General features: G+C 39.3%; 1 protein-coding gene across 2 annotated transcripts in view; it reads right to left on the reverse strand.

Annotated features, from left to right (window-relative positions):
• The window catches only part of LOC27208341 (sialin), a 33,389-nt gene extending 23,605 nt beyond the window's left edge, over nt 1-9,784 (reverse strand). The window contains exon 1 of one of the 2 annotated variants that reach the window (XM_044922637.1): nt 9,485-9,784. The gene's annotated coding sequence lies outside the window, so the exon portion shown is untranslated. The remainder of the gene's footprint in view (nt 1-9,484) is intronic. The other variant, XM_039292348.2, reaches the window with a different exon arrangement.
• Nucleotides 9,785-14,645: the final 4,861 nt, after the last annotated feature.

The raw sequence follows: 14,645 nt of genomic DNA on the forward strand, positions 1-14,645 counted from the left end.
TTTTTGGCATGCATTTTGAATTTTACTGCGCTCGTGAATGTTAGTAGTTTCTGGGAAGTACGAATTAAGTACTCTAACCGCTGGGTATGACTTGTGTTCGTTTCTGAACTGTACAACGTATGTTTTTGGGTAGGCAACTTCAATCTGACATTATTCAAAATAATTATCCGCTTCGAGTAATATATTATTGCTTTTAGATCATTTAATATGTTTCCTCCTATTAGGCCATCAAAACTATAGTGAAAGTTGTATTCCAAGAACTCGTTTTGTTCGAATAAATTGGTTTTAAATTTCTTGAATAAACGAAACTTGCACAATTTTTTTTTTATTTGGGTAATGTTTCCAATTGCCTTTACTTGGACGTCGATGTTTGATTTTGACTTTTAATACTAAAGTCTTCCCCAGTATCGAGAATGAAAAGATGGTCTTTTGGGAAGATCTTAGTATTATAATGGGGAGTCTTGTTGGTCCCCTTATTGAAAATTTCTATTTATGTGGTCCACGGTTTGGTTTCCGTATCCATTTGGAGTTCGTTCGTTACGATTGTTACTATCGTTATTGAAATATTTTTTAAAGGAGGGAGGTTTGTAGTTAAATTGTTTTTGAATAGGTCCCTACAAAGTATAGCTCTGATGACGTGCTGCTTCAATAATTTTATATGACTAATGGTTTATGCGAAAATCATTGTTTTATTTCCTTCTGGAATATTGTCCCTGAATACTTAAAGAGAAATTCTGTTTACTTCATAGGTAGTAGACGTTTCGTCAGAGTGTGTTAAGATCCGGTTGTGTAATCTATTGGCAATTTCGTTTATTTTATCATAATTTTACTCTATTGTGGATTCTACTCTACACAGTTTTAAAACGTCCATCAATTCATCACCACTTCCTTTTTTCCCAATGTGTTGTGACGTAATATCATGTCCATTAATTTGCACGAGCTAATTTGGAAATATAAATTTCAAATCGGTGCTTTTTTTAAATCCTTGTCGCCAGTTAGATCGGTGCTTGGCTCTTTATAAGCGATACCTTTATTTATGAAATTAGGCTCGATTTGGGTCATAGAGCGTTCTTAGCCAATTTGGTTTTAACCGATTTGCATTGAGTAAGATACAGGTCCCGATTACTAGGAGGGCTCCGCTTTGTAGGTCTCAAAAATTATTCAGAATTCAAGTGATTAATTTGGAGTGCGCGTGTGGTCACTTATGCAGAATGTACTCAACTGCCAGATTACATGTTATATTATACATGCACGTTACAATTAAGGGTATACGAATAGGGATATTTGAATATATATACAGCTGTGTTCATTGAAATAGCCTTGCTAGGGACCTGCTAGTTTAAGATAAAAATTGTATGATTTACGGTTTTATAGGGCAAAATTTTTTTAAACCTACCTAAAAAATACCTAACCTTAGGTATTTAATATATATTATAACAACATAATAGGCAGAAATTCTGATGTTCACTGAAATAACAGTGCTATGAAAAAATAGTAAGATAATTCAACTTCAACTTTAAACTTATTTATGATTTAATTAGGGTATAATATTTGGCATGGGGTCCACCAGGTCCTGGCAACGTTTGGGGGGAAGTTTTGCCCATATATCCTGCACAACTTGCCAAAGCTGAACCTTAGACGTCGGGGAGTTCTTTGACACATATTGTTTAATATCCACCACTGGTTTTCAATCGGGATATTGTGCTGGCCACGGAATTACCTCGATTGTATTTTCTGTGAGCCAATTCTTAGTCGATTTGCTTGTGTGTTTCGGATCATTATCCTATTGGAATATCCATGTTAAGGGCACATTCCATTAAGCAACGGGGGTTGTGTCCTGAGCGGCCAAAATCTGGATTTGGCTGATGATGGCGCTGCTCAATGGTCGCAAGTACTGCTTGAAGTTGGCGAGAAGAGCGCTCCTGGCAACGGGGGCAATGCGAGAGACTGTCGACACAAACATTTTCGGTTAAATCTCCTTTTTGTTTTGCTTTCGACAAAATTGAAGCTAGCGCACGGCTTTCAAACAAACCCTCCACAACAGTGTTATGGACTCATACCATTGTAAAAAAAACCAACCCCATACCAGGATTATAGGTCCATCCATCTTCAGTGGGTGTTTATGGTGTTTGGAGGTCGTCAGATATACTGTAGTTAACCAGTTTCACCAAATAGCACGAAGTTTAACCTTGCCGTAATATGCCGTTGGGTAAGTGCACTCCTCGCACTTAAATTTTGATTCAGTAGTCGTCTCCGAATTGTAACGTCGCTGATTCCCACGTTCAGCTCAGACTTCAAGTCCCCAAAGGATGCAAAAGGATTGACTTTGCTGTAAGGAACTATGCGTCGATCCTTTATATCTGTGGTTTTACGTATGGCACCACGGGTTTCGGGCTTCCATTCATATTTAATGGCATTGGATAGCATTTTGGCAAAACATTCAATACTTTTTTTGAATTTCTTTATATGTTTATCCTTCCTATCTTAGCTTAAGAATTATTGTGTGCGTGGCAGTTTTGGGTGGTTTTGAGGCGTGGCAAAAAGTATTTTGACAAATCGATAAAGATTTACAAAACTAATAAAAATATGAAAAAATATGGGAGGTTTGTGGACGTTAGAGTGGGCGTGGAAAAGTGCGTCAACTGCACTGCGTCTTCGTCTCTAGAATCAAGATCATTCGGATACTTAGTTATTTTATAAAAAATTAATTTCTGACTCCACCTCAAATTTGACAATCAAAATTTCGCCGTCGGCAACAAAATGTTTCAATTTGGCAAGGGGTCATACGGACGTCGACAAAAAATATCGGGAAGACTGCCCGTTGATACCGTTGGTGAAATTAAACATGCAGTTATAAATGCTTATAAAATTTAAAAGAGTTCATTAATTAATTTAAAGGAGTGCCAAAAGTGTTGTTTGTAAATAATGATATTTAATTTAATTACCAAATTGGTCAAAGTGGAGTAAAAAAGTAATTGCAAACATCGGAATTTAAAAAAAATTAATAGTTCGTCGCTCTATTGTCTGGAAAAAAGCTTAGCCAGCTGTTTACTGTTTACAAAACATTCTGATAGCAAAAATGTTGGGAAAAACCAGAGCTACTAAAAACTAAATCGAAAGATTCTGACCAAATCGAAATCGAAAATAAATACGATTACCGGTTGAACCTGAAATATGAGAGTCGTCAACTGAATGGGTAATGGTTTGACGGAAAATAGGCCAAAGAGCACACGAGGATGGTTAGCCTGCAGATCAATGCATCCGGCAAGCCAAAGCTTCCTGGGCTAAAGAACGTTTATGGAGTAACCGACTTAAACCTTTCTATGTAGAGCTTGCGTCGGAACGACGCCAAGGAAAGTCCGCTAATGGCAGCCGACTGTATTGGTTGTCTCCATACTTCGACGAGGACGAAGCAGCCAGAGATGGGTCCCCTGCCAGAGCACCGGCTGGAGGCCAACGGATGGCCATTTAAGTATACTGTCCTGAATTATTTTTGACCGTTGGTTGTGATTGTTGGGCGTCACACGGAAAAGAGTTGGGTGACATTGTTAAGATGTCTAACCACATTCAACAAGGGCCATTCACTTGAAGATGGCCCACGATTTCTCTACAGATTCCTGTATAATCTGGCGAGAAATTTTATGAGCCGTAGTGGACCGGTGGTCAGGATAAGGAGCGACAACGGGAAGAACTTCATTGGAGCCCATAGCCCAGGAATTTGTGGCTGCGAAGATCCAGAGCGAGTTGTCGTCCAAAGGAGTCGAATGGATCTTTAATTGCCCGGCGAGGGTGGAGCCTGGGGTTCATTCCCAGGTGAAGAACACAATGAAGGAGATCGCGCCCAAGGAGCATGTAGTGGCGCATAGCGAGAATAATGCGGAATCGATTCTGGGGTGCATGATTACCTGCCTACACTTGTGCGCAGGAAGAGATAGTACAAGCACGTCGGGCCCTTTCGTCGAGGACATCTGGTGAACATATGTGATCCGGCTATACCACGAATAGAGTGGAAACGAAGCGTCGTGGAAGAGGAGTTCGCCGGAAAAATCGTCGAGCGGCGGTGCGAATCGAGCCAACACGACGAAGAGTCGCGCTTCGAAGCTAGCTGCCTGCAGGTAGTAAATGCCGCGGAACTGTTTAGGGCTATCGATATCATGACTCAATTTAGACCCGAAGTTATATATTTGTGTCAGAATTTTGACGTTTATGCAATTTTTGGCGGATCGAATAACTCCGTTTTGAGCTATCACATTTAGAGGGAAGAAAAACTGCGGAACGTAAGATAACGATTCTATTTCAGGTTAAGTTTAACCACAAATATACAAAACTCTTACTACTCTGTTTGTTAACGAACACGTGGTGTTTTTCCAGGATGTTCAGAAGGCATTTTCGCCGAGCGGTGTCAAATAATATAATAATATAATGTTATTATAATATAATAATACAATAATATATTAATACAACAAAATATAATATAATAATAATAATATAATCGGAAAAATGTCTTGGGTTGGGTTGTTTTTCAAATTTCTATCGATATGCCAATCATTTTGACCACACCTACTCTAACGTCCACAAATCGCAAAGCTCATTCTTTTTGTATCTTAATAACTCGACTAACTCGTTCTCTCTATATTTTTTGTGGATATAAAAGCTGCAAGGACATATAATATTCATTTCTATTTATTCGATATTTTAATACACCGGCTTACGACGTTCCTATTTCATTTTGCTAGTTGTTTTTTATTACGACTAAAGTACGTTCTAGTTCAGCATCAACAGTGACATTTAACCAATCTCCGGTCAATCCGACCTGTTTTTACTTTCACAAAAAAGTGACAATAACTAATTTTGCATTTCACTTATAAATAGACTTTATTTATTTACTAATTCAGATACTTTTTTACTGCGTAAAGAGATTTTTGTTTGTAAAATATCGGCATTTTTTGGAGGGATTATTAATTTCACACAGATTTTTAAGTAAAGCATTGCGTGTCAAAAAAAAGGTTTTTGCAAAGCGGTAAAAGATTTTTTTAATTAAATGAAAAAATATCAAAATATTTCCCAAAAGTGTGGACGTAGCAGTTTTGGACGGTTTGTGGGAGTTAGAGTGCGCTGCGTCTATGTCTATGAAATCTGCTTGCATAATTTCTATCTTTTATAGTTCGACGCGTTCAAACGAACGGACATTGCCAGTTAGACTCGAATAGGGATCCTGATCAAGAAGACATATACCACTTTATAAGGTCGGAAACGCTTCCTTCTTCGTGTTACACACTTTTCATCGAATCTTGTATTCCCTTTTACTCTACGAGTAACGGGTATAAAAAAAAGGGAGAATGCTATAGTCGAGTCTCCGACTATCAGATACCCGTTACTCAGCTAGTGTGAATGCGAACGCGAAATTTAATAATTTTTCTGGGTTATCGATAGTTATTGGGGAAAAAAATGAGAACAAATTTAAAAATTGTTCCAAAGTGTAACCGTGACGATTCGGGGGCCTTAGGGCGTTAGAGTGGGAGTGGCAAAAAGTTTTTTGGGAAATCAATAGAAATTTACAAGACTAATAATATTATGGAAAAATATGCAAACAAATTTTCAAAAGCGTTGGCGTGACAGTTTTAGGCAGTTTTAGCGCGTTAGAGCGGGCGATGAATAAAGCTTTTTGGCAAATCGACAGAAATTTACAATTTACAATTTTACTTATAAATTTATGATAAAATATCAAACAATTTTCGGAAGTGTGATCGTGGCAGTTTTGGGCGATTTGTGGACGTGGCAACACGCGTCCAAAAACTTGCGCTTCATCTGTCTCTAGAATCTGTTTGTTTAATCTCAACCTTCTATTTATTACAGTTTCTGAGATCGATAAGTTCATATTCTATATTGATTGAAATAATACAAACATACATAATTGTATATAAGTAATTAAAGAATAAATAAAGGTTGCGACCTTTTTATTGGCAAATTAATTTCTCGAGGCAAATCGTGCGGACGTAAGCACCTAACAATCGTTGTCTTCTCTAATTTTTCACATGTCGCAAGCTGAATGCTCTGTTGAATATATATAAGGATTATTGATGTATGTAAGAATCACTCAATTACTCAAGTTGCCTGCGAGCAACGGTTAATTCCTTTTTGAGTGTTTTCGCTACTGATCGGCAATCACTATTTGTTTGCATATTTTAACGCTGCCTGTGTGCCGCAAGCATACATAATTTGAGTTCAGATACCAATAAACGTTGGCGCTGTAAACACGCATAATAATTTTCATCTTCAAAATATGTTTGTTGATCTGAATAGGATAACTGATAACCATTATGGTCAGGATAGGGAATTATTGTGCAGAAACAACAACTTTCCCTGGTGTAACCCCTTTTGAGGTATGGACAAGAAGAAAGCCATACGTTGGGCACCTTCGTGTCTTTGGTGCCAAAGCCATTGTGTTGAACAAGACACATAAGACGAGGTTTGCTCCGAAGGGTGAGGAGCATATACTGGTTGGCTACTCCGAAACGGGAAAGGCGTATCGAGTGTATAGCCATGAGAAGAGGCAGATGATCGAAGCGCGTGACGTCATGGTTTTCAAAGATGACTTGGGCAGAAGTGGCTTGCCTGGTGAAACAGAGCTTAAATTGGTTGAACTCCGAGGCAAATCTACGCTTCTGGTTGGTGAGTTGTCTAATAATCCTCCTAGTGAGGAGCTTGAGGCAGGTGATGACGAACTTGCAAGTATTGAACCATTGAAGAGCCAGAAGACGTGGATCCTAAAAACGCGCATCTTGAAGAAAAAGGAGCACAAAGAGCTCCTGAACGACCGAAGTTAGTGTAACTGGTTTCCCAGGACGACCTCGCACAGATGCTGAATGTCCTGACGACTGATGACATTGTTGTTTCTGGAAGTTTTAAAGAAGCTATGAACGGTGATCACAGCGACAAATGGAAAGCTTCTGTTCAGAAGAAGATGGATGGCCTACGAGCAATCAAAACTTGGTCACTGGTCGATCTACCGAAAGGCGAGAAGACTATTGGTTGCAGATGGGTCTTTGCGTTAAAACGAGACAAGAATGGCCACATTGAACGCTGCAAATCGCGACTGGTGGCTAAGGGGTGCGCACAGCGCCAGGGTATTAATTATCTCGAAAATTTTTCTCCCCTTATTGTGGAGTACCTGATAAGATTGGTTATCTCATCGGCAATTGAACATGGCACGTTCATGCACCAGATGGACGTTACTTCAGCCTACCTAAATAGCGAATTGCATGATGTGGTGTACATGAGGCAGCCTGAAGGTTTCATAGATGAGCAGTTTCCAAGACGCGTTCTGAGACTCCACAAATCCGGCCTTACACAGAGTGGACGCGAATGCAACGAGACTGAGTGCCGTGCTATTGGAGATTGGTTTCACTCCTTGTCCTAGTGAACCTTGTTTGTACGTGCGCAAAGTTGATGGCAATCTGGGCCTAATTGTGGTGTACGCGAAAGACTTGATCATAGCAAGCTCCAGCGAAGATAACCTAAACGAGATCAAGTTGCTTATATCCAAGAAGTTTGACGTGGTCGACAGCGGCGATCTTAGACATTTCCTTGGAATGGAAACTGAGAGAGAGGGAGAAACTGGAAGTATCAAAATTGGCCACAAGCAGTATGTGGAGGCACTCCTTAACGATTATGGAATGCAAGATTGTAAGCCAAGCAGTATTATATTGGAGGCTGGCCATCAGATAAAATGCGACGACGAGGGATGTGACCGTGTGAAAAATGTAATCCTATCAGTCATTGATTGGGTCCCTACTGTATCTGGCGATGATGACTCGACCAGACATATTGCATTTTGCTGTGAAGCGGATTGGCAGAGAATTGGCAGAGCATTCACTGCTACGTGGATGCAGACTGGGCTGGCGATTCTTCAGATCGCAAATCATATACTGGATGGGCGTTATTTGCTGTTGGTGCTGCCTTTAGTTGGGAATCCAAGAAGTAAATTATTGTAGCTCTGAGCAGCACAGAGGCCGAATATATAGCTCTCTCCACGGCTGCCATAGAGGCGGTCTATATTAGAAAGCTGGTTGCCGAAATAGGTTTCGGAGATATCAAGACTGCGCAGATCTTTAGCGACAACCAAAGTTCGAAATGCTTAGTTAAGAATCCTAGGTTCCATGCAAGAAGCAAACACATTGACATTAAATATCATTATGTCAGAGATATATATAAGGATAAAATTGTAAACATTAATTATGTTCCCACTGAAGACGTGTATGTGTTAACAAAGAATTTAAGTTGAATTAAGCATAATTAATGTATTAAGCTAATGAGACTGTTTTGAGTGAATATGTAAACATACAACGTTGAGAAGGAGTGTTGAGTATATATAATGAACAACTATGTATGGAAGAATCACTCAATTACTTGTGTACTCAAACACTCAAGTTGCCTGCGAGCAACGGTTAATTCCTTTTTGAGTGTTTTCGCTACTGATCGGCAATCACTATTTGTTTGCATATTTTAACGCTGCCTGTGTGCAGCAAGCATACATAATTTGAGTTCAGTTACCAATAAACTTCTGCGCTGTAAACACGCTGTATACTCTAATTACAATTAATCTTATACAAAGTCAGTTATGAAATTGGTTGAAAATGGTCCCAATTGATAAAAAATAATATAGATTTAAAGGCTAAGAACATGTAAAGTCAAATTTACAATGCATTAGTATACGTTTGCACCGCTCTCCGGCTTTTGAATAAAAATTTGAGAGAGCCTGGAGCCAGCAACCTTTTGCAAATAATCGTAAGGCGTTACGCTTCATGTTATTCTATAGTCTTTGGTTGGGCCTATATAGCATATGCTGGAACGCGCGTGAAAGTGGATGCCAAAATTTGTATTCAAATATAAAGGAAATACCCAACAGAAATGGTAGAAAAACTGACATAGCCTTATGGAATATTTCCAAAAACAAACGACTTAAACAAGGTTATCTTGGAAATCGGGAAATCGCCTCAAATGTGTGCTGAACTAGAAAATATGACCAACAATATATTAGCTTTAACGTTAGTAATATAAAGTAGAATAAACTGCACGAAACAAGCCTGCACATTTGTTTTTTCCGAAATATCTTTTTCGTCTCTATAATTATGGAAGTGGTTTTAATTTGAAGAATACATCAATATCCCTAGTTAAAATACTCGTTTAATTTTTCATGTTTTTTTTAATAGTTTAGCAGCAAAAACAACTTCAAGTATATTTTGTCAACTGCAATAAGCTGATAGACACTGTAAATACGAGTGTTGCATTGCTAAGAATTGCACACAACGTGTAGGGCAAAGTATTTTTTTCGGATTACTGTACGTATGTACCTTGCTGCATTATTTCCATTGCAGAGCTTTTAAACATTTAAAGTTGTTCAAGAAGGTAATTTCTGTTGGGCATTACAAATTTTCACAGCTCATATTAACTGATTTAATATTCGTATATATTGAAATATTACCTTTTTCGTCTTTTTCTTCTAAATTCTTTACATTTATAAATGCAAATATTTATTTACATGGATTTGGGGTATGTTATTTTATAATGTTCTCAGATGTATGCATAAAACTAATTCTGAAAATAATACTTCTAAAACTGGTATGTTTTTCAAACGTAGGCGTAAAACTCTGTCCCAAATAATGGAACATTAAAACAAACTTCTACTGCACATTCATTGGAATATTCTAGCATTCTAGGATACACCAAGTGCACCTTCGTGGAAGTTTTCCAAAACATGCGTTCAAATAGCGACAATAACCTGGTCGAAATGAAAATTAAAAGTGTTGAATTGGAAAAATCGTCGAATATGGAACAACGAAAAAGAATCGAACCAATTCTGCTGATGCTTCGGTTCTCCACCGGACCAAACACATAAATTTCATTCCATTTTATTCCATTAAATGTGTCAAATTTGTTTTGCGACTATAAAACAAAGTTTACCAATACTATGAAACACGCATATTCACTTACGTAATTTACATAGGATTCCAGCCTTAATATGTTCGGAATCAAACAAAGATTTGTATCTATATACAGCTGCCGTTAAAGCCTGCAGCGCAGCGGCGCTTATATCTTATATATATTCGAACTGTCGCCGAGCGATTTTTAATATTTAAGAAAGTAATAACAAAATTATAAATATTTCACAAAACAAATCAACAAAATTCAAATTTTCTTACACATGTATGTCACTGTCAAGAAATTCTTTGCACAAAGTATTTAAGCTATCATAGACCTATAGTACCTTATAATACCTTGAGGTAATTCTAATACTTTGTATGCACTTCCTTAGCATTAATAATATATTGTAGGCGTTGTTTCATTGGAAAAATAAGCATTTTAAAATTATATTGCTGTGGGATCCACTCTTCTAGTATAGCAGTGCTGCATGGTTGTTTGGTGCCCTTTTTGCCACTTTTTTCTTCAAATGATTCCACAAATTGTCTATAGGGTTCAGATCTGTACCTTTAAAATTTTAAATCATGTTTATCGATCTTAAAAAAAAACAAATTTTTTGGCCCTGGATGTCAGATTGGATTTCAAAATGCCTAAATATTGCTCTGCATTTATTGTGTTCTCTATGAATGCCAAATCTCCAACTCCCCGACTAGATATGCATCCTAAAATCGTAACCGACAGTTTACCAAATTACAATGTCGGTATGGTTCTCCAGCGCAGTTAGCGCCTTACGCCACACTTTGTTTGGTCCATCGTTGTAACACATATTTATTCGAATTGTCGCTGAGCGTCGGTGCTGGAGTGGCGTGAGGGCTATAGGCACACATGGAGTGCTATAGGCACACACGCTTTGGGCTAGCGTGAGATCGCTGACTATGCAAGTTGCCCTTCAAGTGGATGCTCGCATTATGCTTGCACTTGGGCCGGACTGTTTATGCGCAAGTTACCGCCTCAGCATTCACCCTCGGCGGTCCCCCGCCAAAGACGCCTTGACAACCAGAGCTATAGAGGGCACCCAGAAGTACTTTGTTGCGGCCCACTTAAACGCTGAGACATAGTATTAACTAACATCCGAAATGCTGGATCGGCGACCACTTGAACGCTGAGTCTTTGTATCGATTAGCACTGGAGATCCAAACAACGGGGCCACTTGACGACACAGAACCGCATCAGCTTCACTTCTACTTTTCGGTCGATCAGCATATTAGAATAAGCAAAACCAAATCGTAAAACTGAATACCAAACCAAACTGTAAAGTAGGAGAAAGAAATAAAAGAATTCATTCAGATTTTCAACTTCAACGGACGTTTCTCTGGGAATCAACATCAATTTAAAGTCTCACTTCTAGCTCCCGAACCTACGCAAGGAGGTTAGCTCGCGCCAATTGTATCTACTACTACCCTATCAAATGCTTATCCTGGTGTTTCTGTTATTGTCATTGGTGTTTTGGTTTAATTATTTTGGATTTTTGGCATGATTGACATTTTTTTATGTACTCTTTTATGTACTTACGCAAGGAGTTAACTGGCGCAGTCGGTAGTTCCAGGTCTAAGGACGAGTCAACAGGATTTTTTACGACCAGGACATACAGATAATATTAATAATAGCGATGTATGGAATAACAGTGAGTAGAGTGTGTAAAATGGAGGTGAAAGTAATAGGAACCGCGAAGTTACCAATTAAAAATGGTTAAAGCAGTGGGAATAGGAAACGCAAGTGCAAACAAATACAACAAAACAATAATAATAAAAAGAGAAGCGGAACTAAACCAAACTATATAATGTGGTAAAGAAAAAAAATATTAAATTAATTCAAGTTGTGTAAAAAAGAAAAGCGAGAAAATGGGCTCGAGCAAGCGAACTATCGGAGGAAGATGTAGTGGCTCTAGGTTGCAAAGAACGGCTCGATCAAACGAACGACCGTCAGAGAACGATGGCGGTTGTTGGAAGTTCGACGTGACTAAGAGGCTCGCCGGTCGAACGATCGTCGAACGATGTCATGGCAGTAGTTTGGTGTGCAGTGGGAGGTGCCAACAAGTTCGAGTGGATTATAAAAGGGGGAAAGGGTCGAGCCGAACGGCTCGATTGCTGAGTAAGTACAAAAATTCGATTCGTTCGCATGTATTAGGCAGGGCACTGTAACGCACAGGGCGACTGCCTAGCATGATGATGAAATCGGTCGATTAAAGGGGTTACAATTCGGTTTGTTCGCATATATTAGGCAGGCCACTGTAACGCACAGGGCCTAGCACGAAGACGAGTTCGGTTGATTAGAAGGGAATCTCGCGATCCAACCATTCACATGTATTGGGCGGCGCACTGTACGTTCAGGGCGGATGCTTAGCGTAGGAATGGTATGGAGTAAGCTATGCTCAAGCAATGCAAGTTAAGGGAGAACACTGGGGGAAGGATTGTCCGCAATTGATTCCGAGGTTGTATCGCACAGCCAAGGAGCTTGTAGGGAGAAAAAATTAGTTGCCATAGAAGGCGTCGACTCAGAACCGAAAACGCAGGGGTCGGTAGAGTCGCGACGCAGGATCGTTAAGGAAACTCAGAAGCAGAAGCAGAAGAAGGAGGAGCCCTACGGGTTGGTGGCTCACAGGGAGACGGGCATTTGGTCGCAGTACCAGTGGAGAGGAAACAATCCTTCTCCGTTTGCTATGCTGAGTATGAATGGATGGCAAGGTTTCGGAGTTCCATACCCGATGATGGGTAACTCATTCAGGGCAGGTAATTTCAATCAAGGGGACTCTGCAGGTTATCAAAGACCACATCGCAATTACCAAAACAGGAACTCCGAATGAACCAAGATAGACAGTGGAATGGTTATAATAGTAACAGGTTTAACAACAGCAATTATAATAACGGGTATAACAGCAACGGTTATAGCATCAATAGCAATCAAACACTGAAGGAAATGGCCGGTCCAGTCCGGACAGTCGTATAATTCTAACAATTCTAAGAGGTCGTTTAATTCAAACGGAACTGCAGATAAGCACAGCAGAAGAACCTCGGCCAGTGGCCAGCTGCATAACATTCAAGAAGATGACGCAAATTTCGAACAATCCACAGGGTAATTAGGAACAAGGAAAAGTCATGCGACGTTGCCCTATTTGTTGGTTAAGATTATGCCGGGAAGATCAAGATTATTAATCGGGTCCACCTTTTTATTTATTCGACCAGAGTTAGTCCACCCACAGTATGGCAATTGAAAGACCCAATAGCCATTGAAACCATCACGCAGTCGCATGAGGTTGAGAGGAAAGCATTTTTACCAATGTTCGCAGAGTTAGGAGGAGATAATAAAATAAGAATTCTTTCTCTTTAAAATTCATCAGTTCTTTGAGGGGTTGATCGGAATGGATATGCTGCAGCAGTTGAAGGATGGTTTGAGGTAGCAAATATGAAACAGAAGATTCAGTTTGAGGTCTGCAGACCATCAGAATTGTATACAGTAGCAGCCGAATCGAAACAAGTTATATCAGTTTTGGGGCGACTAAAGGATGGGGATTTCCTAATAAACAGAACCACAGCTTCAAAGCGAACGGTCGTTTTTTTTTTGCGCTCCGATTTTTATTTTGTGTTTGTCTAATCAGCCGAGGTTTTTAATAATTTTCTTTTATTATCATATATTGAAAACATTATTATTAAAGATCCGTTCGCTTCGCGGGTGATTCTTTGTGATTTGTGCAGTAGTTTAAACAAATAAACTAACTCTTTTGCATTTTATGTGTTTGTGTTTTGTTTGGTGTTGTTTTTTGCATGCACATAAACTGCACTGTGCACTTATTCTCCTCCTCTCACTCTCTCGCTCTTTCGCTACCCCACACAAAATTTCTGAGCGTGCAGACTGCTCTCGTGCGGTTCTTTTTACAGGTCGCTTAAAAGTTGATCTTTTGTATTAATGCAATTTTAGACAAATATGGAAACAGTAAATGTTATCTGCTTTTATAGAAATTGCTGCCAGGTTATAAAACCTGAGCAGCCAAAAATGATTTGTTGGGTATGTGATAGAATGGTGCATACTAAGTGCGCTGGTTTTAATGGCCGAACAAGTGATTACCTAGCAAAGGGTAAAAATCTAAATTACTGTTGTGATGCTTGCCTTGTGGTTGCGAACGAGATTAAATCGTTTATGCGCCAAACTAAAGGTGGCTTGAAAGAACTGATCAACAGTTTTGGCGTAGCTAGAGATAGTTTTCGTCGAGCCGATGATATTCCTTCTGCGCTAAATTCACAGTTTAATGGCCTTAAGCTATTAAATGAATCTCCAAAGCGCAAAAAAGCGCTGGTGGTAGGCACCCTAAGGCAAACGCCCCGCAAACACGGGCAAATGATCAACAGGACTCTGCAACTGATCAGAGGTCAATCGCAACAAATCCGCAAATGTTGCTAAGATCGCCCACCCTGGGATTGCTAGTTTCCGAATTGTCTGCACTGGTTTCTCAACCAGCAATTACACCTGTCCCGATTAGTTTACACAAGGGAACATTGAGTCCGGACTACCGGCACAAGTTGGCACTTCAGAAATACAATCTGCAGGGCCAAAATCCCTCGCGGTGGTTCCACTAAAGACACAAATTCTGATGTTTTGTCTTATATACAAGACAAAACAAAAGCCGATAATACAAAAGTTGAAAAATTTAACTTCTCTTACGCTAGGGA

The sequence above is a fragment of the Drosophila simulans genome, chromosome 2R (assembly GCF_016746395.2).
Source record: "Drosophila simulans strain w501 chromosome 2R, Prin_Dsim_3.1, whole genome shotgun sequence".
Lineage (NCBI taxonomy): Eukaryota > Metazoa > Arthropoda > Insecta > Diptera > Drosophilidae > Drosophila > Drosophila simulans.